Below are 25896 nucleotides of genomic sequence, written 5' to 3' on the forward strand. Positions count from 1 at the left end.
CAGTGAAGTGTTCAAAGAGTGACACTGCCTTTGCCTCTGCCCTTTTCTCTCCTGCCATCAGCTTAGCTGTAGGCCACCAGACAAGCAAAAAAGCAAACCAACTGCAGCCAAGGCCAATGGGAAAAAAGCTATCTGTAGCCTTCTTCCCAGTGCTACAACCTAGCAGCTGAAATCATGTCACCTTCGTGAGAAGAAATTTGTAAAGAAAGGGGGAATGACTACAATATTACAAAAAGATTTCTCCTGGTTCTCATTTGTTTTTGCTCTCATCAGGTGGTAGGAAGGACGCAGCCTTCTCAGCTGATTAATTTCCATTGCTACTCTTCCCTTTTCCTCTCCACTCCCACCCTTTGTGACTGTTCTTTAACAAGCAAAGAAGAGTCTTGAAGAAGGAACAACTACGATTTATGTATTAGATAGAGAAATCTTGAATGACTGTCAGTTTCCATCCTGCCACAGAGCCACTGCCTCCTGGCAGCAATATTGTAATTAAGTTGATAGCATTGAGTATTCTCTGAATTACTGGGTTAAAGTAATACAGCACTGTATTTAAACCTTTCACCCCATTCAGATAATTTAAACAATTCTGCTAATGGCTTGTTTAAACTAATCCTCCTCAAAGCATTCTAAATTAAGAGCACCCAAAAGGACGAGACACCTAGTTTTGTACTTGTCTTTTCCTGGTCCTAGTAAACCATGGCTCACACAGTCAAATCAATGCCTTATCCCTCTGTACCTGTCGCAAAGCCATTGCTATCTTAAGAAAAACAGCATTAAAAAAAGCAGCAAACAAATAACCAGATTCATGAAAGACAATCATGTGTCATGTTTCCAGATAGCCTGAAAACACCTAGGTGCCCAAATCCCACAGGAATGAACTTAATGTCAACCAAAAGCTACATAAAGGTTTTGTACCTAAATGGTTACCCCCAGCGAATCAGCTGACAGCTACCATGGAGAATTTGCTTCTCACATTTTATTCTTCTATTAAATAAAGAAAATAAGCCAGAAGTCTGTCAACTTTATGTTTTTCCTTTATCACTGTCAGTATTTGATCCGGACAGTGTTGCCTCTTCAGGTTCCTTATGCCTACTTTTATCTCTGTCTTTTAACATAAATGACATGCACTCTACATTGCTGAGCACATTCCTCCAATATCTCAGATGCTGTTGGGAAAAGAAGTATAAACAGCTCCTTGCTTCACCTCACCCATGAGCCTATAATGATATGAATTCTGCAATTCTAAATTACAACTCACCCCCACTAAGGAATGAACTCAAACTAGAATTAACATTGTTCATTTTTATAAAGGAGGAAACCAATTAAGCCAAAAATCTATACATAAATATAACATAGAAAACACATTTTATATGATGGTAAAGACATGCTGCAATAAAGAAAATGGAGTTTTGCCCATAATTCAATGTAAATCTGCTGTTTAAGCAACTTTCTTCATATGCACTTTGAAGTTCATAGTAACCTCCAAGATGCCCAAAAGGTGGCAATACCACAGCTGGCTGTACAGAAAAGGATGTACAATAAAAATAAATACTCAATCCAATAAACCAAGTAAAAAATTACAGATAGTTTTCCTGGATACACACACAGAGAACTGAATGAAATCCAAATCTGGAAGAATAAATATAACATCTTGAAGCCAAATTGGGCAAGACTTGTTGCAGATTGCCTGTATCCACACCTGTTTTATTTCCATACATGAGAGAAAACAGGTTAAAAAAAAATCATGCTTTTAGGGGAGTGAAGGGAAAGGAGAAATTAAAACTTCCTACCCAATTACTTATTACATGCTTGCTTAGTGTTCAGCCCCAAATTCAGCTTAGCCAATGCTCAGAAACAGACATATCTTCAGGATTTTCCTCACACTTCAGGAATGATAGCCTTCTTTCTCTTTCCACAGAGGCTTCTCAAGCTCTGCTCCTTACTGCTGCTACTTTCCAAAATGCCCAAATACTTGATTGCTGATGATTAAGATTGCAGGTGCAGTCAGTTGATGAGGAATACACAAATGTTGAACAGACTGTTCCCTCCTCCCTTGGGGCTCCCCATTGTCACTGAGGTTGACTGTATAAGTGCTCAAACTGTCACCAAACCTTGCCACATATGGAAACAGATACCTGATACACCCAGACAAGTCTCCACTACCATATATGCTTGTTTGTGAAGTATATTTAAATACACTATTTTACTCTATCATTCTGCTTCCTTTATGTTTTCTGGCATACAGAGGTAAAACAATCTGTGGCACAAACCTATTTTGAAAGACTACAAATGATGCAGTTGCTTGATCCTTGTACATTATGCCTGGGAAAAAAAATCTTTGCATAAATCAGTAATCATGAGACAATAATACAGATTATGGATACTGAGAGAGCAGTGCCAGAACAATCTGAGGACAGCATTATCAATTCTTCCAATGCTAAAGGTACAAGGAATTGGCTGCCTAATTTTACTTGATTTTATGAAGTCAACAATCTGACTGTAGTTGAATTGTAAGGAAGAATGGCATCTGAAAAAAGGTACATATGATCAACCAACCTGAGTTCAAGGAACATCACAAATGCTTTGAGATTAGCAGTCAGAAAAGTCTGCAGATTCTCTAGGACACTGGGTTATGATCAGGGAGAAGTGACAGACTGACTCATAGAAACACAACTAAAGCAGCTCTGTGTGGCATTGTCTGAGAGCCACTGACCCAGAAAGGCACTAAAGTAAAGCTGTGCATAACACTCCCAGTGCAGGCAGCACCCAGCTCTGTGCTCTTCTGCTGGAAGGGAAACACTGCATGAAGCTCCACAATTTTACAGCTCACATTAACAGCTAAAGGAGCTTTGTGCTTGCAGTGAAATAAAAATTCCTGCTCACCTTCTTAATTTCCTTTCATATCTCAAGTTAAAAGCTCTCTGCTGCCATCCTTCTTTCTCTTCCCCTCTCTTATTCAATCCTTTCACAGTAATTCTGAGTCAATCAGATTAGATTCCCTGTGTTTCCATGCAAACATCTGACTTTCCTGGCTTCACTGGAATCTCAGCAAAGGCCCCCCTCCCACTCCTCTCATCCCAAGACATTGAGGCATGCACAACTGTCCCTGAGCATCATTTCAGAATAAGGCCACACTTGTGTTTTTAAGAGGGGCATCCAGCCAGCTGGAGGTTTCTTTATGGCTTCACTAAGTGAAAAGCCTTTTAGACTTGTAGACTGAGCCAAAACCTTGACCTACCATGCCCTTGTGGGGCCAACAACATTCTCCCACTACTTGAGAGAGAAAGTACATGAACTGTCAGTTTGGACAATGCACTCAGGCACATGGTGGCACTCTTGGGGTGTCCTGCACAGAGACAGGAGTTGGACTTGTTGATCCTGATGGGTCCCCTCTAAGTCAGCATATTCTGCTGTTTTATGGTTCTGACTCTATGCAAAAATCATGCAAGTGAGTATTATCACTGTATGCTATCAGTGTTTCAGTAGAAAAAAACACAGAAAGGTCCCATGTGCAGGGCAAATATTTTTTAAAGACTGAATCAACTCTGCTCCATTTTAAGACAGTTAGAAAGAAATATTCTAAAGCAGAAGATTTGGTTTGAGTTTCAGAACACATTCCAGTGTGAGAATCTGATCAAATGCTTGTCAGAACCATCAGAAGCATTTTCACTGAATTGAACAAGCACTGGGTCAGGATCTAAATCTGTGTTATGCCAGTATTTGTACATACATTTACAGATATAAACACCATGCTGTACACTGCTGTTGTAATTTTTTTGCATGTAATTGTCTAAGCATTACACATGAATCACAGCAAAGGGTTGGGTTTTTTTAACAATATTTAAAAATTCTTTCTCCTTTGGGACCCAGTCATAACCCATTCTTATCTTTGTAATAACATAGATTTTCATCTCACTAATCTTCTTCCATCCTCAATACAAAAAGAGAATTTGCAAAGTGGATGACTAACCAACCCCTTTTCAGTAAAGCATCACTCTGCTTAGGTGTTTTGACACTCCTAAGCTATATTTTTCTACTCATTTTTTTTTTTGAAAATACATGTTCCTTTTGTTTCCCTAGATTTACAACAGACAAAATCAGAGACAATGCTCCATCTGAGTTACCTCATAAATCAGCAAAAACTTAAGGGGAAACTGCCTTTACTATCTTAGCAGTGCAAACAGAAACTTGTCCAGCCTTAGATAACAAACCATCTTGCTGGTGAACTGCATAACCCTCACACTGTCCTGAACACACCCACGCTCCCATGAACTAAGGCACCTGCAGATTATAAGGCTTTTCATGGGAAACAGTTCTTTTCTCATTCCTTCTCTTCATCTTAACTACCAGTCTAACCTGAATTGTATAAACCAAAGGAAAATAACTTCCCAATTGCCAACACTTAAACCACTTTGTACTTCCAACCACCATTTTCACCAGAAAAAGGCTCTGCCATTTCACCCTCACCCAGACTCAAGTCTGACTCAACTGCCAAAAGAAGAACAGAACTGCTCAAATACAACAGCATTTAGGCCTTCTGTCAAAGGAATAGCAGAGCTCTCCCTAAAACAGGCTAAGTGTAGTTCTTCTGATCTACAGCACAGCAAAACTGAGGAAGAGAACACAAGCTTGGACACTTACCATGTCAGCAGCAGAACTGGGCATGTGAGGACACAGGAACAGAGTTCACAGGCTCTAACCATTGCCTTTTTGCCTCTGGAGCACTATTTTGTGTCCAATCAGAGCATTCCCCTAATTTTCTCCTCCCATGGAACACAGGCCATGTTCTCTGAGGTTCCTGGCATAGGCCAGGGCTGAGACTGTGATGCTCTCAGGGTTTTATCTTCCAGGTGCCATCCTATATCACCACAAACATTAAATATCCAACATTCAATATAGGTCACCTCAAGTGTTTACTAAAGGGAAAAGGCAGATTTTAATGAAAAAAATAACTTCCCACTAAAAATCACAGTTCCTTCCTTTTTCTTCCTAGCACCTTCTCTCCTATTCCAGCTCATCCTGAGATTTAATAGTTTCCCTACCAAAGAACATCCCACACTGCATCACAACATTTAGAAAAAAAATTTCTGCAAGAAGATTAATACCTTCTTACCTAGAAGAGCACAAGTAGTTCTAACAAAATCAGATTTTAGAGTTTATCTGAGCCATTTTATCTGAGCCATCTTTTCCCGTTTTCAATGGCAGCTAGATGACAGTTTTCAGTCTCTTTCACTGCCTTTCTTGTCTATCTCTGCAGGACTCAAGCTAATAAAGCCTCCCATTAATGAAATGACTATGCCAAGGTACTGGCAGATGGTCCTGTGTTCCAAGCACATCTTCCCATTCCCTCCCTCCCAGAAGTCCTAATCTATACACAGTGTAATCGCCACAAAAACATATGCTCCCTGACAGAGAGCTTCCCTCCCATTATCTCTGTACTCCAGGGGATTGTCCCTGAAACCTCAGTGACACAAAGCAACTCCCTTCCTACTCAAGTCTCAGCTTCCTGTATGCCTGAACACACATTCAGCAGGTCATGGCTGAAGTACCTGTACAAGGCTTAAAATCCATATTAATCTGTCTGTGATACTGCCCACAGCCTAGGCTATTTCTAAGTAAAATGCACAGACACAAATCCCTACTTTTTTTTAAAAAAGAAATATATAGCTGATATTTCTGATGTGCAACACTTTGTTACTGCTTTACTTACAGGTACCTAATAACAGTGCAAGAGGCTTTCTCAAAGACAAAAGCCATAAAGGGTAATTTATTACATTGGTTACCAGGAAATCTCTTGAGCAACACTTTCACTTAAATGCTGAGTCAGTTACTAATTGAGTATCTCATATATCTTAAAATAATCTGTTTGTTTCATCTGCTGGCTCCCTCTCCCCCATCAATTTAATCAGATTATTGTGATTGATGAATTCATTAATATGGTCATTGTATCCTGAGAGCAGAGCAACTTCTAGAGAGAAAGCTTTAGGAAGGAAGAGCAAATATCTCCCTTTTGCACACACACAGATAGCTTCATGCAGAGGAACAAAAGAATGCTATCAGTTTCCCAGCTGTGGGCAGGGCTGCACAAAGGATATTTCTAGACACTTCAGATCACTGTGGCTGCTCTGCAGGAGTCCTTCAGAGAAGATGAGGGGTATGATGGGAACAGGCAGGTCAGCATAATATGAAGGGTTGTTTTAGCTCTCAAAATTGACTCCAAACCTTCTGAAACATCATTTCTTCACAGAGGAAGAGAAAATTTTTATTGTCACTTCTTCTCTGCATTTAATTCCAACAGTACTGAATAACTTTTCCACACTCCAGATAGGGAAAAACCCCTAATTGAAAGTAGAAAAGCTTCCTTTTAATCTTTGCTGCCTCCTTTTCAACTTCAAGTTGAAAATCTTCAAAGTAAGACCTTTTCTCATACCTCCTAACACCTCAAGTCACTGACTGTCATAGGGAATAACTTCAGCTTAGTAACTCCAAAACTATCTACTTTACAAAAGGTGAAAGAGTTAAAAAGCTTGTTCATTTTCAAGTGAAACAAAAACAAATAGGTCTAATGCAGGCAACAGTGGAGAAGAGAAAAACAGTAAGAAACATTCATTAGCCAGGAGTAAAAATAAGATAATTATGTTTCTGTATCTATTGTCATTCAAAAAATAAGGAAGCAAAAACGCTATGATAGCACATTTCCCCAATCTTCCCAAACACTACAGGAAAGGAAAAAAAGTCAAGAATTTGGCACTTACCATGAAAATCAGTAACTACAGAAAAGCATGCCAGAGCACTGCTCAAGTTCCCAGGAGCCATCATCTCAGGAGCTGAGGAAGAAGATATAAATGACCTCTACTTGTGCTTACTAGATGTCTGAAACTGTATTCACTCTCCCTTGAGCTGTAACTTTATATCTTTCAAAAACTTCATAAATCAGATGAAAAACATGTTTCTTAAAAACATCGTAAGACACAAAATTTCTAATGAAGAAATCTAGACTCTACCTTCTGCTGTCAGAGCAACAACCAAGGTGACACTGAGCATTTGAAGATCAAACAGGCTCTCGGGTGAGCATTTCTTAAATGAAGAATTTGGATGAGGATTACTTTGGGAGGATAGCCAGCCTGATAAACAGCAGCAAGCAAACAGGAAAAGCTACTTGTTGCAGGCAGAAATGCACAACAGGCTTCCAGAAACTAACCGAAACTAACCACACCATACATAATTAAAGCAATTCATTACAGTTACATGGCTTCACACATTTGGAAATGCATTTTCCCATTCTTAAGTCTGGGAGAAGTGTGCTTATTCATGAAAGCTGAAAGGGAACGTGTACTAAACAGTTTTGAAAAATTCTAGAACAAAGTGTGAGAATGGAACATTTGAGATGGCATTATCTTGCAAATGTCTCCAGATTCTTCTCTGGTCACTGTGTGGGCAGCACATTCCCAGGACAGAGAGCGGGGTAGGCGGGAGAAAGGGGACTGTAAAACTATTCATGAACAGAATGTCGTCTTTACCCGCTGAGGTTCACTAGGGACCTAGCGGAGCTGTCGGGAGGAGGGAGGGAAAGGGTTGTTTCCCTCAGGAAGTGAGGGCACACGGAGCCTGACCCCGCCCGCCTCGGAGGAGGCCGAGCCAGGAGAGCGCAGCCCCCGCCGCTCCGGGCCCACAGAGCCTTCCATGGCTCGGCTCGGGCTGGGCCCTCCGCAATCGCCTTTGGATGTGCCAAGTGCAATCCTTCACGAGGAAAGTTAATCCATCACAGTGAAGTTCTTACAAAACAGCCAGCCCTTTCCCCATCCCCCGCACAAATAAAAAAATAGAAGTCTCATCACCTACACTTCCCCTGAGCCCAGCAAAGCTTAGGGATGCTCTCCGAGGCAGACAAACCAAAGAGGCCAGGGCAGACCCTGCACTCACTGCTGCGCTGACAAACGAGGCCTATGGCACCAATGCCTGCAGAGTCAGGTCCCCACATACACCATCTCTCACCTTGCTGCTGCAAGCACTGGAGCCATCCCAAACCTTCCTGCTACAGGGAACATCAGAAAATGCCCCAGCACACGGCACATTAATTCTGACTTATAATGCTGGTAGAAAGAGAAAATGCAGACCACACTCTCTAGGGAAGGACCCTGACCAGTATTTTGCTTCCAAGCATCTTCTGCCAGCAGATCCTCCTTTCCCCCACTGAGCAGTGCCCTCTGTGACACAGGGCAGCTCTACAACCAAGGCAATGTGAGAAAGCAAGGTCTGTCTGGGGCTCTGACCATGAGGACAGATTTTGCAGCTGTGGGATGAAATAACATGCAATTGCTAGCAAGTGGATGATAAGCCCTGAGTATGTAGCAGACAGCTACTAGTACAGGCTGCCTATGGACACAACAGCACTGAATAGTGCCCACAAGGCAGGGGGCAAAGGAAAAGGTGAGGGAAACACAGCTGAAGAATCCTGATAACTGGTTTATCTGTGCAGCCCATCGTTACTCCAGGTATCTCTCACAGCTGAGGGACATGGAAATCAGCCCTGCCCCTTTAAAAATGTTCTCCCTGTGAGAGACAGAAGATGCATTCATACACGGTAGACTGCAAAAATGGTAAAAGTGAGTGTTTGGGGTCTTCTGAGTTCAGGGTTAATTTCTATCCCATTTTTAGACCAGTAACATCTGGGGCTCAAGAGGCTGATGTAGGATGAAGAATGATATAAAAGAGAGAGAAAATTACTCTGCCATGCAAGAAGAGAACGATCTAACAAGCAGAACTGAAATGCAATAGAATGACAGAAGTCAACAGGCTGCAATCACAGTGGGCTACAAACCAGAATACATCACACTAATGAGGTAGGAAAAGATTTGTCATATGCAGAGGATTACAGAGGGTATAATAAAAACATTTTCTATTAGGAGAAAAACAGAATCTAATTCATACAGAAACAACTTTCCTATCATACAAATCATGGTACAAAATACAGAACAGAAATTCAGAAAGAATGGCAGGTAACTGATGTAAAACAAGCTGTTTGATAAAATCATAATACTGATGACAGAAAATACAACTATTTGAACTAATCAAACAGAACAGTAGAACACGATTTCAAAGATTTGAAGTCACAAATGCTGTATTCTAAACATACAGAAATGGTAGTGCAATGAGTTTTTGATTAATAAATCTGACTTCTGCAGCTTACAAATGAGTTCAAATGAAGGATTTAGGCTTTTGTGCTGTATTCATGCAGCATCCAAAACAGCTAGCACTGACCTGTGGAGGACTCTATGCACTTTGGCAATACAAACAAACAGACTGTAATCCAAACAGTAACTTCACATGTACATGTATTTCTCTCAGAAGAATTTAATTATGTAGAAGAAACATGAGGACACATTATATTTAAGCAAAGTACTAAACAGTGAAAATTATAACCACCCATACTTCTTGTTGAACAGGGTCATAAATAAATTACTAGCTCAAAAAAAGAGGAAAAACCAGACACCTTAATGAAGGTCCACTGTGTGCTCGATAAAAAATGACAATAAAAATACACATTAAGTTATATTAAGATGCATAAGAAACTAAGAGATGAGTAGTACAAGAACTAACATGTGCATTCCACTGTGAAACACTGTTCAGTTCTCACTAGTTGATCCTACAACAACAGAAGAACATTGAAGTAATGGATTGAAATTACTAATTGACAAAAACAAAGACAACCACCTGAAGTCTGTTTGGTTTGGGTTTTTTTTGCTGTTGTTGGGGTTTTGGTTTTTTTTGTTTTATAAACTCTAACATGCATTTAAGAAGCACATGAAAAAATCCTCAGCAGTCAAGAGGAGAGGCTGGTCAGATTAAGAAGTATTAATTTAGTTTCCTAATAAAAGAGCAAGGGAATACATAATGCTACTCAGGGCAAAAAATGTGGGTAATTTGAGATTATATAGTTACACATCATACACAATTTATCCTGTAGTGCTTCCTGTAGCATTACACTGATGTTAAGAAAATTATAAAATATTGATATTTGTAAGTAGAATATTTGAATTAGAACAATAAACAGCAATCAGAAAAAAAAGAAACACGTTCATTTCAAAGAAAAACATAAGAGTAAACACCTAGGATAAATGTAATATAATAATTTTCTACAGAAGTTTTTTCTTAAACAGAGCTATTGCTGACAAAGGAAAGACTTGGAATGTTGATGGACAGATGCTCTGATCCACTAAGGAAAATGGAAAATACATACCAGCAGCAGTTTCATCTGCAGAAAAAGCCACATAAATAATATCACTATGGAGTGATAAAAAGTCTTATGAAATGTGCCACAGAAAGACAGAACAAAGATCTTCTGGTTTAAGCTTAAGGAAAGAGACAATGGGACGACATACAGTCAAAGCTGTAACAGAAGGTAAGATAACAGTAATAAACAACACTGGGCCAATCTTTTTAAAATCCAGGAGGTTTTGTACACATTTTGAGCATTTCTGGAGATTTTTTATATATGATTTGAGGACCGAGACACTTAAATATGAAGGACAGACCATGTTGGTCCTGCAGCAAATATGAGGAGAATGAGGAGAGAGAAAACAGAATTTTTGTTGCATGCCACATGCTGTTTACCAGTAGTGTGGGTGGTTGGTGTTAGGCAGGAACGGCTTAAAAAAAAAAAAAAGAAAAAAAAAAGAAAAAAAAAAAGAAAAAAAGAAAAAAAGAAAAAAAAAGAAGAAAAAAAAAAAGAAGAAAAAAAAAAGAAAAAAAAAAAAACAAAAAACAAACCACTGAAGTACCCCAGCAAGAAAAGAAGCATTCTAACCCTCTGCTCTCATGTTTTCATCTTTGCAACTATTTCAGCTACATAAAGACAAAGTGATCTTGCAGGTAGTTTGTTCCATCACCATCACTTGTGGTAACTTTTCTCACCTAAAATGACTGAGCTGGCACCATGTCTTAGGGTACCTCAAGGGCTGGCTGCCCCAACAGAAAGAGTGGAAAGCCCAGGGCACTTAAGGGCCACACACATGTCTGAACATGGTGGGCAGAGCTGTGTGTTGGTGACAATCCCAAGCAAGGAGAGTGACAGAACAGGTCTAAGGGTCACCCAAACATTCAGTTCATAGCAAAAGGACTGAACAAGATCGTGGGGTCCATCCAGGAAACAAGGCTGGAGACAGAAGAGGAGACAGGCACACCTATCGTGCCACTCAGACTGGGACTGAAGGCTGAGGCCTGAGTTGGAGGAACTCCCTGGACTCCTGGGAAAACAAGGGCACAGGTAGAGGCCCAGAATGAAGGTTTTCAGGACATTGGTGCCTTCAGGGCTGGTGCTTAGTCGCTTTCTGCAACCTCTGAGTTGCAGAAAGGACTGAGAACATCTGAAAGAACAGACAGATGATGTGCCAAAGATCAAGGGTGGTTTATATCATACATTCTACTGTCCCCATGGGAATATTCAGAAAATTACAGATCTCTGAGGGTTTTTTGACTCCTGGGAATATATATATAAAATTACAGATATTTGAGAGCAGTTTTCTTACAAATTATGTAAACATATTCCTGCCAGAGAGGGTGGGGGAGGATGGGAGGTGTAGGGAATTGGGAAATACTTCTTTCCCACTTCACCTGCACTGGAGTGCTCTTCTGTAATTGCTCGTTCAACCCATACTGGCCTCTTTATACCAGTGCAGTCTCCACTCAACTATATCTTAAAAGGTCTGAAGCAGCATTTTGCCTCCAGCAATCACCATCCCAAGTGTTCTAAATGCTCTTGACAATACAGGCAATGCAGCTGCACACCCTTCTTCAAGGCTCTGCTGGTGTCTCTCACACCCTCCTCAAACACAGCTCTGGGAAAGGGAGCCTCACCTGCAAGAGAAGGCACTCCTGCAAGTTAGGGAAGAGTGAGGAGGTGTGATATGAACAGAAAACAGCAAACCTAAAGAGAAGATAAAATCTTGTGGACTAATTCCTTCCACATGAGCAGTGCTGGGCTTGTCTACATCGATACTGTTGTTTAAAATTTCCTGTGTTGCAGTGCTGCCAGTGCCCGCGGGGCTGACGCGCGAAGCGCCGCTCTGCACCAGTTTCCCAGCACTGCCATTATTCCACAGCCTCGCTGCCGCTCGAATGGGACACATCCGCTCCTCGCCTTCCCGGGACTTCCCTGCTTTAAAACACTTGACAAGCATGGTTTTAAATTTAAAACCATAACAACACGCTTCTCTGCATGTTGGAGGAAAAATCCAGGCCCAAGGGTATAATTTCATACATTCGGTTAAGCCATGAAGAAAGGTACTGTGGATGCAGAAAAAAACCAGCCTTCTGTGATTTGCTGGGGTTTGACACATAAAACTGCAAACACTGAACTTACAATTAAAAATCATACACCTAGGGTTTTTTTGGTCAAGTAGCTTAAAAATGTAAAAGTACACAAAGTTGTTAGCAATGTTCAGCTAACTGTTACAACACACTGACCTCTACCTTAACTCACATGGCTCTAACTTCAAAGCCTGCTTAAAACTATTTAAATACCAACATTCTTAAGCATAGCAGACATGCTGCACACTCAAATGGAGCCAGCCTGCTGCATGTGAAAGCCAGTTTCTGTAGTTACTCCCCCTTATTTCCCAGGCTAAGCTTACCTGTTCTCCAGAGCAAGAGTTTCCTGTTACATTTCTGACTGAGAACAGTGGTGTTTCCCTGCTCTATCACCGGTGGACTACTACTTTTTATTTCCCTTCCATGGGATGACCCTGGCTGGATGCCAGGTGCTCACCCAAACTGCTCTATCACTCCCCTCCTCAGCTGAACTGGGAGAGCAAATATAGTGAAAGGCCCATGGGTCAAGATAAGGACAGGGAAATCACTCACCAACTACTGTCATAGGCAAAACAGACTCGACTTGGGGAAAAAATTAGTTTCATTTATTACCAATCAAATCAGAGTTGGATAATGAGAAATAAAACCTTATCTTAAAAACACCTTCCTTCTTTCCAGGTTTCACTTTATTCCTGATTTTCCCTACATCCCCCCAGCAGTGCACAGTGAACGGGAATGGGGGTTGCAAGCAGTGCATCACACATCACCTCTGCTGCTCCTTCCTCCTCACAGACAGGACTCCTCACGCTCTTCCCCTGCTCCAGTACAGGGTTTCCTCACTTGAGAATGTCCTCTACAAACTTCTCCAAGGTGAATCCTTCCCAGAGGCTGCAGGTCAAGGACTGCTCCAGCATGGGGCCCTTCCAGAGGGCGCAGTCCTTCAGGAACAGAGGGGTTCCCTGTGGGGTCCCAAGTCCTGCCAGCAAAGCTGCCCCAGCATGGCCTCCTCCCCATGGGTCCACAGGCCCTGCCAGGAGCCTGCCCCAGCACAGGCTTCCCTCGGGGCCACAGCCTCCTTTGGACACTTCCACCTGCCCCACTGTGGGGCTCTCCATGGGCTCCAGGTGGATTGTCTGCTCCACCATGGCCCTCCATGGCTGTGAGGGCACGGCTGCCTCACCATGGTCTTCACCTGGGGCTGCCATGAAATCTCCAGCCCAGCAGCTGGAGCACCTCCTGTCCCCCCTTGTGCAAGGACACTGATGTCTACAGAGCTGTTCCTCTCACATCTCATTCCTCTCACAGGCTGCAAATGCTGCTGCACAACTTGTCCCTCTCCTAATTCCTTTATCCCAGAGGTGTTACCACCATCTTAGATGGGCTCAGCCTTGGCCAGGAGCAGGTCCATCTTAGTACCAGCTGGTATTGGATCCATCAGACACAGGGAAAGCTGATAATACCTTCTCACAGAAGCCAGCCCTGTAGCCCTCCCTCTAGCAGAACCATGCCATGAAAACCCAATAGATTCCCTTTTTGCCATCTGCAGTGGAGGCTAGCACAGAGCTGCTTTGTTTCTAGTGAAAAGTTAGCACCATTTCCCCAGTGGCTCTGCAGGTGCCCTTTCAATTGTGGACGGGGAGGAACCAAAGGCTGCACTGAAATTCCAGCGTGGCTCTCCTGCTGTACACGTGGCAGGTGTACAGAGACTCCCTGCCACGACTGACTGAGCAGGAAGGGCACTGGGGAGTCCACCTGCTTGTGCCATTATAGAGGCTGTAACACTACAGAGATTCCTTTAAATAAGAAACATAAAAGGAATCTGAAAGTATTACTTACAGAAGGACAAAACAGCACTGGAATTTTTGCAATTATCCATAAAATTAACCAAGAACAGAGCTCTTGTAAAAGCTTGTGTCTCTCAAGATGACAGCCAGGCAGTAGGAAAGCCTGTTCTGCTAAAGGTCTTCAACACAGACTTTCTGGAACTTCCAGCATCTTTTCCACTGCATTTGTTACTGATTCTGTGTCTTGAAGGACACTGGAGCAAAAACACCACATCAAGAAAATTATCTGCCATCAGCAGTGATTATAAGGAAATGCCATAGTTGAACCAATGTCAAAAAGAGTTTAACTGCCTAACTACGTAATGTTTAACATACTTTGAGCAGAATACTTCCAATCCAACTTCTCAATCATCACTTAAGGCAGCCATTATTAACATTTTGATCTCCAGAACATTTTGCTGATATCTGCTGGCAAAAGAAATGTTTAGTAACCTGAAAATTGTCCAAAGGGTAAAATTGCAACAGCTCATTTCAGATGCAGCTATGAGGCTGCAAAATCAAGAGCACAATCCCAGAGCAGCAATCTTCACAAGAATGTTATTTTGTTTTTTAGACTCTTCTCCTTTCTGTCTTTTAAGGGTCCTGGGTGCAGTTATGATACTCAAACTAGGACTAATCACTATGTACCACATAGATTTTCCCCTTGATCCTTACTGCTGTGGCTCAAACATTTTTAGCTTCTCTTGAGAACCAGAGCATAGACAGATACACCGTTCACAGAGACCTTTTATTCCAGACTGCTGGACTCCAACACACAGTCTTCTAATAAAATTATTTTTAAGACTTATGTCAAGTCAAAAATGTATTAAATTCCTGCCTTCAACAAAACCAGAACCACTCTCTCCAGCCTAGAAGACACATACATTCCAACGTAAAATTTTCACAACTGACTTTTAACTAAAAGCCTTAGACCTTGTGCTTCTAAGTAATAACCTGTTCTCAAAAATATTACCTTTGAACACAGTTTTCTTTAAGGATGAAAGAAAAAGGAGGAATCTAGATTTAAAGATTGTGTGAGCACATGGGGAAATAGGTACTCTGTGCTTATAAATTAACCAGTGCTTGGCACAAGTATTGCATTTTTCCATATGTTATCTTCCTTGCCTCCAAAGGAATATATTTTAGTCCTACCTACAAAAGGTACATACAGCAGGTTGAAATTACATACCTTGAAGTTTACACATCAGCAAAGGACTTCTATATACTGTCACCTTCTCCACTCTACCCCCAGTGTAACTCTCAGTCTCTGAGTGAGGTCATTATCCAATTGTCTGCAACAATCTGTTCTACATTCTGGATGCTTGTAGTGTAACCTCAGAAGAGCTAGGGAATAGACAGGGAGTAAAAGCTGGATATGAGAGACCACTCCAGCACTAATACCCCAGATCAATTACCAATATAAATCCACTGCATTAAAAATCTCCTGTTACTGAACCCTTTCTAAAAGCCCCCTTGAGCATGCAATCCTAATGTACATAATGATAGGATAAAAAATGGTAGGAAGGAGAGGAAGAAGAAAAAAAATCCTAAACACAAGAAAGTTACCTAAGAAAAGATAAATGTATTCAAATGGACAATCATAAGCACAGTAAAATCTAGACTGAAGCAGGAATTCAGATACAGGTTTCTGGTACCTGATCACAGAATCATTGAGAAGTCTTGGCTACTTCTGTAAGCTTTAAAACACAGAAGCCTGCTACAGCAAATCTTTCCATAATATCCACTGGAAATATTTGAGTACTAGTTTATCTTGCAGCTTGAAGTTATACCTTCTTTTGACACTTTGCTGAGGTACTTTGATGAGGAAGGCTAAGGCAGGAAGGGACCCCAGGCCTTGCATACAGGTTCAAGTGGTCTTTCCACTGGTTTATTGCAGAGTATCCTGCTTGAGCACTTTCTGAGATCAGTTCAGAGCTGAAATCAGTTTTTCCCTCTCTCAGACATGATACTATCCCCTCACACAGTAAAAATTACTGCCTTGGCAAGAAACTTACAATACATCACCATAGGGTTAACTTCCTTTTACCTTCTACTACTACACTTGAGTGCAGAGTGCTGAGCTTGGCTAAAAGCTTAAAGGCCATGAATAATATAAGAGAACTCCACTGGGAGGACCCCTAATGCCTCAGAAAGCTTCACTAGATCTCACAGTTCAGTTCTCACTTGCCATATCCCTCATTTCCTTTAAATGCTACAGTCCCAGTGTTAAATCCAGCTGGAACTCAGAGCTCCAACATTTAGCACCTTCCCAGCAGCAGGCAGCCAGCAGCTTACAGAGGCTCCAGGATCAAAGAGGGGCAGCAGGGCTGGGCTCTGCAGCCTCCTGGCTGTGCCACCCAGCTCCTCCACCTTCTCAGCCTCTTGTTAATTGCTCCTCAGATTTAACTTTTGCCTTCAGCACTGCACTATTAATCCTTCATTTAAGCAAAACCCCTTCATCCACCTTTGAGTTATAGAGAAACCAACAAATTCAAGAAATCATTTTCATATTTGGAAAATGTACTCTTTGCTTTCCAGGATGGCTGAAATCCAAGTGAAGTGTTCACCTTGTAATATAACATGGACATCAACCTTACAAGATGGCCCATGAAACATTAAACTTGGGAAATTTGACAATAAAACGAGTTTTGGTTACAAGGAAACCCAGACAGGTGCATGCAGGCGAGTCTGAAAGTTATCTGATGAGCCACAAACTTGATACATCACACATCTATGAAATTACATATAGTTCATAATTGAATCATTCCAAATCAAATCAGGAAAACAGAACCAGAATTACAGGAAATACTGGGAATCTCAGGCAAATTGCTTTCAGTGTCTGCACTCAGTTATGCTATCTGTAAAATACAATCAATAAGCATAACCATTAAGGAAATGCAAAACATAGTAGGTCTAATTCTTAAGCAGAAAAAATTGGGCAGGTACTTGTTAGATCTCATGTGTCAGATATCTGCTTTGCACTACACTACAACTATAATCCAATTTCCAAATACTGAAAAGGTTGGAAAGTGGGAGCTGGAAAAGCACATTATAGGCAAACAATTTGAACACAGAAAAATCCTTAGATTTGCATATGCACAATTATGATTTGTATTAGCTTCTCCTGCACACATAAACTGAAGTAACAAAATACACAAAAACAAATTGTGAGGACTAAAGGAGGAGTGTCTTAACTCATAGCTATGAAGATGAGTAACACCACACATGGTAAAAAATGTCCTCTGGACCTCAGTATTTGGTTAAGTCTACATGACAGGAGATTTAAGTGATGCTGCAAGTAGTCACCAAAGAATAACTAAAGGTAAAGATGAGAAATCACAAGACTGTGGTTCTAATTTTAAAAGAGAATGAAAGAAAAGAGGATCGAAGGGCACTGATGATTCTAAGACTGAATGAAAGCATTACTTAAAAAGTAGTTTGAAGCTGTGATTTGAAGTCCTTTCATACAGAGAGACCTTCAGAGGGTTAACTCAAACCTTCTTCTGCAAGCTATGGAAACTGAGTTTTGTGTTAGAAACCACTACACAACTACACTGTGCTCATCACTTTAAGTTGTAATACCAGACATCTGCTGGAATGTAAAATGTCCTCTAGCTCTTTAAAATGTATAAATTTGCTTTGGCCATTGTATTATCTACACATTTTCCAATTCATCCATGACTGTGTGAAATGCTTTGAAATGAAAGATGCTACGCAAGTGCCAAACGTTACAGCAATACACTAACTTAATTTGGACATATTCCAGCACCTCATGTCAAGAGTGAGCTCATGTTAGAGTGAGTTCCTTTATTGAGACATCTGCTAGGAAACCAATTTAGCCAAATCAGAGTGTGTGATAATGAGTGCTGTTTAATCAAGACAGTATTAACATAAATTTTAACTTGTGTCAAGTAGCTTAATAGCAAATTACTGAATGTTAAACAGACATGGAATTTTTTACCCTGGTCTTTTAATAAGCAAATTCTTGAGTAAACAAAAATGTACAGTTTCTTCAGTGTGCAGTCAAAAAGAGCTAGATACAACCAAAAAGAATTGAAGTGAAGCAATGCAAGCCCTGCAATCATAAACTTATTTTCAATTTTAAAACGGTTCAGTACTGGAATGCTCTTCGTCTTTCAACTAAATGTAAGATTTTTAACAGGAGAAGTACATCCAGATGTGCTTACAATGAAAAAGTAATGAAAGGTATTTTTATTAATTTCTGGTTTTTATATGTATATGACATTTCTGATTTGGACACTTAATCCTGAACAGCTTCTAACATTTTATATGGATAAGTATTATATGGACAAGTGTATTTCTGGCCTCAGAACTGTAAAGACAGCTATAAACAATGGACCTTTCCAAGATAACCAGGGTTACGTGGTTTCATATATTACTGTTTGTCAGAGAAAAAAAACAAAAACTTCTGGCATTCTGACTCAAAACTGTTAGGCACCAAAATACTGATGGTAAAGAATGACAGCACACATCAAGCAAAAGCCATAACATAGTGACAGATATTGCTTAAGATATTCACTCTTAAAGGAGTGGAGATTCCCAAATTTAAAATTATTAGTATAATTGACTTGTCTGAATTTCAGACTATTCCACGATATAGTGGGTTAGTTAGCATGTTAAAAAGCAGAACAGCACTTACAGCAAGAAATGCAGTTTCTAAGAAAGGGAAGAGAAGTAAAGGGAAGAAAAAAAGAGAAAAAATAACAGGGAACAGCTCAGTACTACAAATTGTATGTTCTGCAGGAAAAGATGACAGCTTATTTTTTAGGACAAGGGTATTGGCAAAGAGACAAAATAAAGCGGTTGAAAAAAATAAAACAACTGTTTTTAGGGTTGTGTTAGGCACCCATATAAGAGGAAACTTTCTGAACTGGTGAAAAAAGCCAACCCCAGCAAGAGATTGGTATCAAGCCACATGCTTGTGTTCTCACCCACCTTTAAATGGTAAGAAAAGGGGTAGATCTGTGGAACTCTTTCAAAAATTGAAAGCTTCTTAGTCCTCCACACTGTAGCAGATGTTGAGATGGGCATGTGTATTGTCTGAAAGGAAATGTCTCAATATCCCAGCAAGTACCATACCAAAGACAGGGCAGAACAACTACACCCTACTTTAGCGGAACAAGTGAATCTCTTCCCCAGAGTGCTAGGACAAACTGTGACAAAGAGCAGCATTTTTCATGTGACACGCACACACAAACTATCCACGGGCAGAGGACAGGAGAAGGAACACGTGGTTTCACAGAACACATGAACACGTGCCCGAAGTGGATGTGGGTTCTAAATGATTACAAGAGCACATGCAAAGGGCTACGATGACAGTCACTAACGACCCAGACTTTTCATCTGCAGAGCTTAGAAAGAGCCGTGACTTTCAAAACAATCACATTATCAGCACTAAAGCCACAGTTAAGTAAGACTCATTACTTCCACTGTCACTTCATAATTACATTGTCTCTGCCAAGAGTCACACTCTCCCCATCCTACTCCTTCCACTCTTCACCTGTGCAAACCAAAATCTCAGTAGAGAACAAGAGGGCCAAGCTTTTCCATGTATCTAATTCTCAAGGCAAGTCACCTTGAGAGGAGAAAAAAAGGGAAAGTGTGCTGTTGCTGTGGAAACAGCATGAGAGCACACATCCTATCAGATCAAATACCTCTTGGAGGACCAGGCACACCACTGTACAGTTACTGCAACTTCCCCCAGCGTGCCTGAAGGGCCAGAACAGGGAACCCAGCCAGGCTGGATGTCTCCAACGCCGCCCAGATTTCAGATCTCTAACAGCTTTTCAAATGTGAGTTCCTTGCTATTCTTGGTGAAAACAACTACCACTGTCTGAAGGCCCTAAACTGAGAAGTGGATAAGTTGCACAGCCTTCTTAAATTCCTGAGATATGTATTAATACAGAATACAAGATATGGTGTTTAACAGAGAACTGCAGAAATGCCTGGGCCCAATCCAAAGGTTTACAGGCTGAATTCAAAAGCAATGCTGATGAATGGTAGAGAAGAAAATAAACCTACACCCCCAGCAGAATTCTTCTGTTCCTTGTTCCCTAAGAAATGAAACAGAATAACTAGAATGTGAACGTGCCATTATAGATTACATGATAATTAACACTCAAAAATGTCTAAACTAAGACCATGTGGGTGAACACAATATCAGACTACTCTAATCTGAATGACTGGAATTTAAAATCCCTCATGTATAAACCTGTAGTTTTATTCCTCTCTCCATTCCCTTTGAGGTCCCTTAACTGAACTACTACATTAACAGTGAGATGGCAAGAGTCTAATGCAAATCAGAGAGAGCAATGTAGTTAAAAACAGTGTTAATGAGAACACCACTGACACAAAAGCCCTCTCGGTTTTCAAGAAGTGAGAAATTGCCAGGTGTCAGTATCCAAACTCCTGGTATTACCGAAGATTAGTGAAACTAGCAATCAGAAGCAATTTGATAGTCTAAACCACTGATTTTATGAGGACATTTTAAACACCAGACAAAGAGAACAGGGAATTGGAACAGGTTATAAATTTGTTTATAAACACTGCAATGCTACCAGACATTAATCCCCACAACTGCATCTTTTACCTTCCCTTCTCATCCCTGGAAAACATCTCATATTAACAGAAACTAGACCACTGGCAAGCTAGAGTAATGATTTATTTCACAAGGGTGTTGTGAAGCTTAGTTCATGTTTGTAAAGCCCTTTGTATTATGCCTTTCATCTACTGTGGGAACCTCACAGTATTATCAATAAGGTCTTTCCTACTGTAGAAGGGCTTTGCTAAAATAGCTATACTAGCAAATCTGCCTAGTCAAGATGTGGTTTACACAGGCAAAAAAGTTATTTTGACAGAACAGATAATACCAGTTCTCTGAAAAAAACATGCTAAACTAGCAGAAGCACACTTTTGGTGGTATCTAACTGAATATAGCATAGGATATTGTATGTCAACTAAGGGTGATTTCTGCACAATCTTAACAAAACAGTTACACTGAAAAATCCTGAGGGCAACAACATTTGGAGAGTGCAAATGAAGGGTAAGTATTTCCTGCTTTCACACTACCAAGCATCTGTGCTCATTTATTCGTGTGAACAAGCTAGAAGCAAATTCTCTGTAAACAGATCCCATTAGCAGTAAATGCATATGACATTACTATTTTATCCAAAATAATTGAAGGAATAAAGACAAAGCCACTGTCAGATATATTCTGCCAAGCAGAAAAAAACCAGAGTATTAACAGCACTAGAATGAATGTCTAGAAAGTACTTAACACAACTGCAAAGAACAAAGACTGTGGTACAAGAAACTAATTCATGAGCTAGTTCTTTGAACTGTGCTGTTATTGTTATTTTCCATTCAAACCCCCAGTTTTCTCACTCAAATTTAAAACAACACTAAATATCCAACTGTTATTTGTTTCCTAACAAAGGTGGAGAGGCACCATTTATGCCAGGTTCCCAAACGACTACTTGCCATTTTTCTAGACATGTTTGACCATATTCTGAGCTGCTTAGGGTGCCAGCCTGAAGCTACCAGCAGTACTGCATCTACATTTTGCCTTTCAACATTTGCTCTTCTTGGTAGAAGTCTGTAGCAGATCTTATCATCTAAGGGCTTGCTTACACAGGGAAAGGCAACTCATCTGTTTCACATCTCTGGAAGGCTCTTCTCTGGTAGATACCTGTATTTGTCTTAGAAAGGTGTCACTCCATATCCATGTGCAGTAGCATACAATTTTCCAACGTCCAACAGACCAAAGTAATGCACTAAAGTGTAAGACTTTGGCAGAGTCAGATTTCAAAACTCTGGTGGGTTACATATGGGCTAAACATTATTCCACAGACAAATCTGGATCAGACATGTTTGAATCTGGAATGGCGTCACAGACATCTTTTCATGAAAAATGCTTTCCTTAGGATTTTTCCTCCTGAGAAGCTGGAGAGGCCTCAGGAACAAAATGTAAACAATGGTTATCTGCTGCTGTGGAATGCTACAGGTGCATCTGTGATTGGCCCATCTTGGATGTTTATAATTAATGGCCAATCACAGCCCAGCTGGTGAGACAGCAGTCTTTGTTATCATTCTTTCCTTTCTGTTCTTAGCCTAGCCTTCTGATGAAACATTTTCTTCTATTCTTTTAGTATAGTTTTAATGTAATATATAATATAAAATAATAAATCAAGCCTTCTGAAACATAGAGTCAGATGTCCATCTCTTCCTTCATCCGAAAACCCCTGTGAACACCGTCACACAACGGAGACCAAAATCCAGACAGAAATTGCCATATTTGACAATATTTATTTTGCCTATGAAGGATGGTTTCATAATCAAAATTTAAGCGGGTGTATTCAGCTGCTTTCCACTGAAAAGTGAAGCTAACACTACTTTAAAGCAAAACTAACAATCTTCTGCTATTGAGACAAATTCAAAAATACTAACTACTGTAAATTAATTGGTAACCCATTATTTACTGACACAGGACTGTAGAATACACAGCTCACATACCAGCACTACCTGATGTTCTGTTTTATTCCACCTATTTATGTGACCTCCAAAATGATAAGCATAATAATAAGCAGCAATTTATAATTGCTGCATGTTCTTTCAGTCACCGATGCAGCTGCCTGTATAGCATAAGAACAACACTGCCCTAAGAAAACAGACTGGGCAATTTTGGACTAGGGTTAAAAAAATCAAGGTTCAATCTTTTTGCAGAGTTGCTAAGATACACATCAAAGCTACAGCACCAAAAGGCTAGGACCACTTGCTCCCTAAGATGCACTTTCTTGTCATGAGAGTATTAAAAAAAAGCTGGATCATGTTTTCTTTTTCCACTGTCATACATTTTGCATGGAAGCAGCTGATCCTAATCAGTGAGAGTTTCATATTAACATCTCATATGACATAAAAATTTTTGTCACAGACTTGTTTCAAAGACATATGACATTTGACTTTAAGACAAATGTCTATAAAGACATCTTCCTCATCAGCTCTGTGCCACAGGCCAGACAACACTCAATTTACTGTACCTACAGCAAAACAACCGTGCAGCCTTACATGCTTTAGAAGGCTTGCATGAAAATGAAGAAGAGACTATAGATGGCCATTAGACAGTAATTACACTTCCAGGTGGAAAAGTTCATTCTTGCCTTTGGGATACTCAGCAGGAAAATTTAAAGTTAACCATCTTTCAGGACAAGGCTATCTTGCCCCTCTGTTTCTTCCCATCCAACTCACTCTCTGCTTTAGCTCCTTCCCATCCATTCTTAACTGTCAGCTCTCTTGAGCCTTTGATCACACTTGACTGATCCCTGCACTTGCTCCCAGAAGGAGAAGTCAGGCAGACCTTGTAGATTTCAGCGTGTAACCTTCCTGTAGGCCTTGGGTCCTGCCTGCACAGCTGCTCCCGTGCTGTGTGCGTCCTGGCAGCAAAGCTTGCTAAAGCACTGCAAGCTAAAGCCTAGGAGCAAGTACACAGAGGCTGAGGCCAGGCTTCCCACTGGAAGGTCACCTACTCTGAAACATCCCTCTATCACACACAAAGATATCCCACATTTATAATTCTCAAGTTCAAGTACACTTCAAGGCCAGCTTCATTTCTCTTAAGCAAAAATGGAAGAAAAGACATACACTCAGGCTGAGGCTTTTTCCCTCCTAGTTTTCTGAAATGCTGCAAAGTTTCTGCAGGGATAGAAATGAAATCTGAAGGGTAGAAACAACAGTCACTCAGCATGACCAGCTGTTCTTTCCTACACTTATACATGAAGCCACAACCACAAAAGAAATGCAGTTAAATGATGAGGAGCTCACTTCTATTGAGCCAGCTAAAGCACCCTGAACAGTATGGGAAGACTGAGGGTATACATCTTCAACAAGCCCAAGCCCAAGCTGCTGCTTTTGACCTTTAACGTCCTTCATGATTTGTGTCCTGAATCACTAAGTCTCGGACAGGTTAAATATTTAGCCAGCAAAGAGCATGCATATCTCAGTGATGAACTTCCTCTTTCTAGTAGAATGGAAATTCACCAGCTTTCAGAGCCTGCTGGGGCCTCTGTACTCAAACTACATGGGGATGATGGCAGGAAGGATAACTACAGAGGGAAAAAAGATTTCATTTTTTGATATGTAGATTTTGTAGCTCTTGAATAATCCATATAGAAGTAGTTTAGAATTAGATATAACAGTACCTAAAGATATTTATTGTAAAGAAATACACAAGCTGGACAACAACAGGCAGAACTGAAGACATACTAATTTTCCACAAAGGGCTGAAGTACAATCAAAATCCAGAAGTTCTAGCACAGTAAGTATGATTTAAAAAGCCAACCACAAATACATAATGAAATGCTTTCTTTACTCTTTTGCAGTAAAGAAAGCAAAGAAAAAGCAGAACTCTGGGTAGTCAATCGGCCTGCCTAGGAATCCATTTGTGCATGCTATTGCTTTGAATGTAGAACACAGGCTTCAAATGTAGCTGAACTTATTTCATAATTCACATCACCTTTTAACTATAAAGGCAGCATAACAATCTCTGCTTATGCACAAATAATCTGTGACAAACCATCAGCTCTAATTGACAAAAATACTTTAAGACATAACATTGAGAAAATTAATTGCCTTTTGGTGCCTGAGAAACAGCACAGATTTCCAACTTGTCCTCATTTTAGTGGACATGTACTTAAATGTGACAAATGTCTGTACTTAAATGTGACAAACCTGGGCGCTGTTCTAGTGCTTCTTTCACAAAGGAATAGTCACTTCTCAGCTGAAAATGAGTCTGAAAAAAGTTATCTTAAGATTGAACATGCAAGACTAAAATGCAGGTTCTTCCTCCACCAACATGTTAACACTTTCCACACCACTTTTCCAGAAGATTTTACTTATAAATTCTTTCCTAAGAGATTTTTCTTGAAAAAGCTGTAAAACAAACAGTTGAAAAACAAAATGGCATGATGTGTGCTACATGACTCTCTGCTTTCCAGAGAATGTCAGAGCCAATGTCTCATACAGAAAAGTATTTCTAAACAAGCAAACCCATGATACCAAAATCTGAAAATGATCTAATAATAGCTGATCCTAACTTAATTTTAGAATACTAAGATTTGAAAACATAAACTTAAAAAAACCCCCAAAACAAACCAACACCACAATCCTGGATAAATTTCATATAATAATCTGAATGGTTCTACTGTCTCTTTCGTCACGCTAAAGTTTGCTTTGTTGTTGTTGTTTTCATCTTTCATTTTAAAACAGCCTCCTGCAGCTCTGAGCTAAAAATCTTCCTGGACTTTCTATGTGACAGCTGCAGTATCTTAGCCATCTGTTTAATTTATATTTGCTAATGCAGCTCCTGCTGTTTTCAACTGACAGGTTTTTTTCTCTCTTATTACCCTCACACGGGAAATCATTGCACTTGCCAAACTTTCTCTGTAGTCTCAGATGTCAAATCAAGTCTGGTGACAAAAGGTGATGAATGAGACTCCTATACACCTCCCTTTTATGTTTTTTGGATTTGTTTCTGTTGTTATTGTTGGGAGAGTTTCTTAATTATGGAAATTGCAAGGGGTTTTTGTTATTTCTTTAAAGAATAATTATAAGCAAAAAGGAAGCAGTACAGAAACAAAGAGAGCACGTCAAGGGAAATCATATTCCCTTACTCTCAACATGGTAATTCTGTAGAAAGGTTGAGGCTGGGGAATCTCCAAGATACTCTCTAAAGCAGATTATCCATTCCATA

The 25896-nt window shown here is 40.3% G+C and overlaps 1 protein-coding gene across 6 annotated transcripts in view; it reads right to left on the reverse strand.

The window, feature by feature from the left end:
• The window catches only part of NDST2 (N-deacetylase and N-sulfotransferase 2), a 126732-nt gene that overhangs the window by 55965 nt on the left and 44871 nt on the right, over positions 1-25896 (reverse strand). Inside the window, exon 3 of one of the 6 annotated variants that reach the window (XM_063163783.1) lies at positions 6756-6827. The exons of the other annotated variants lie outside the window; for them this stretch is intronic. The gene's annotated coding sequence lies outside the window, so the exon portion shown is untranslated. The remainder of the gene's footprint in view (positions 1-6755; positions 6828-25896) is intronic. 6 annotated transcript variants of the gene reach the window in all.

This window comes from Melospiza melodia, chromosome 9, assembly GCF_035770615.1.
Source record: "Melospiza melodia melodia isolate bMelMel2 chromosome 9, bMelMel2.pri, whole genome shotgun sequence".
Taxonomy (NCBI): domain Eukaryota; kingdom Metazoa; phylum Chordata; class Aves; order Passeriformes; family Passerellidae; genus Melospiza; species Melospiza melodia.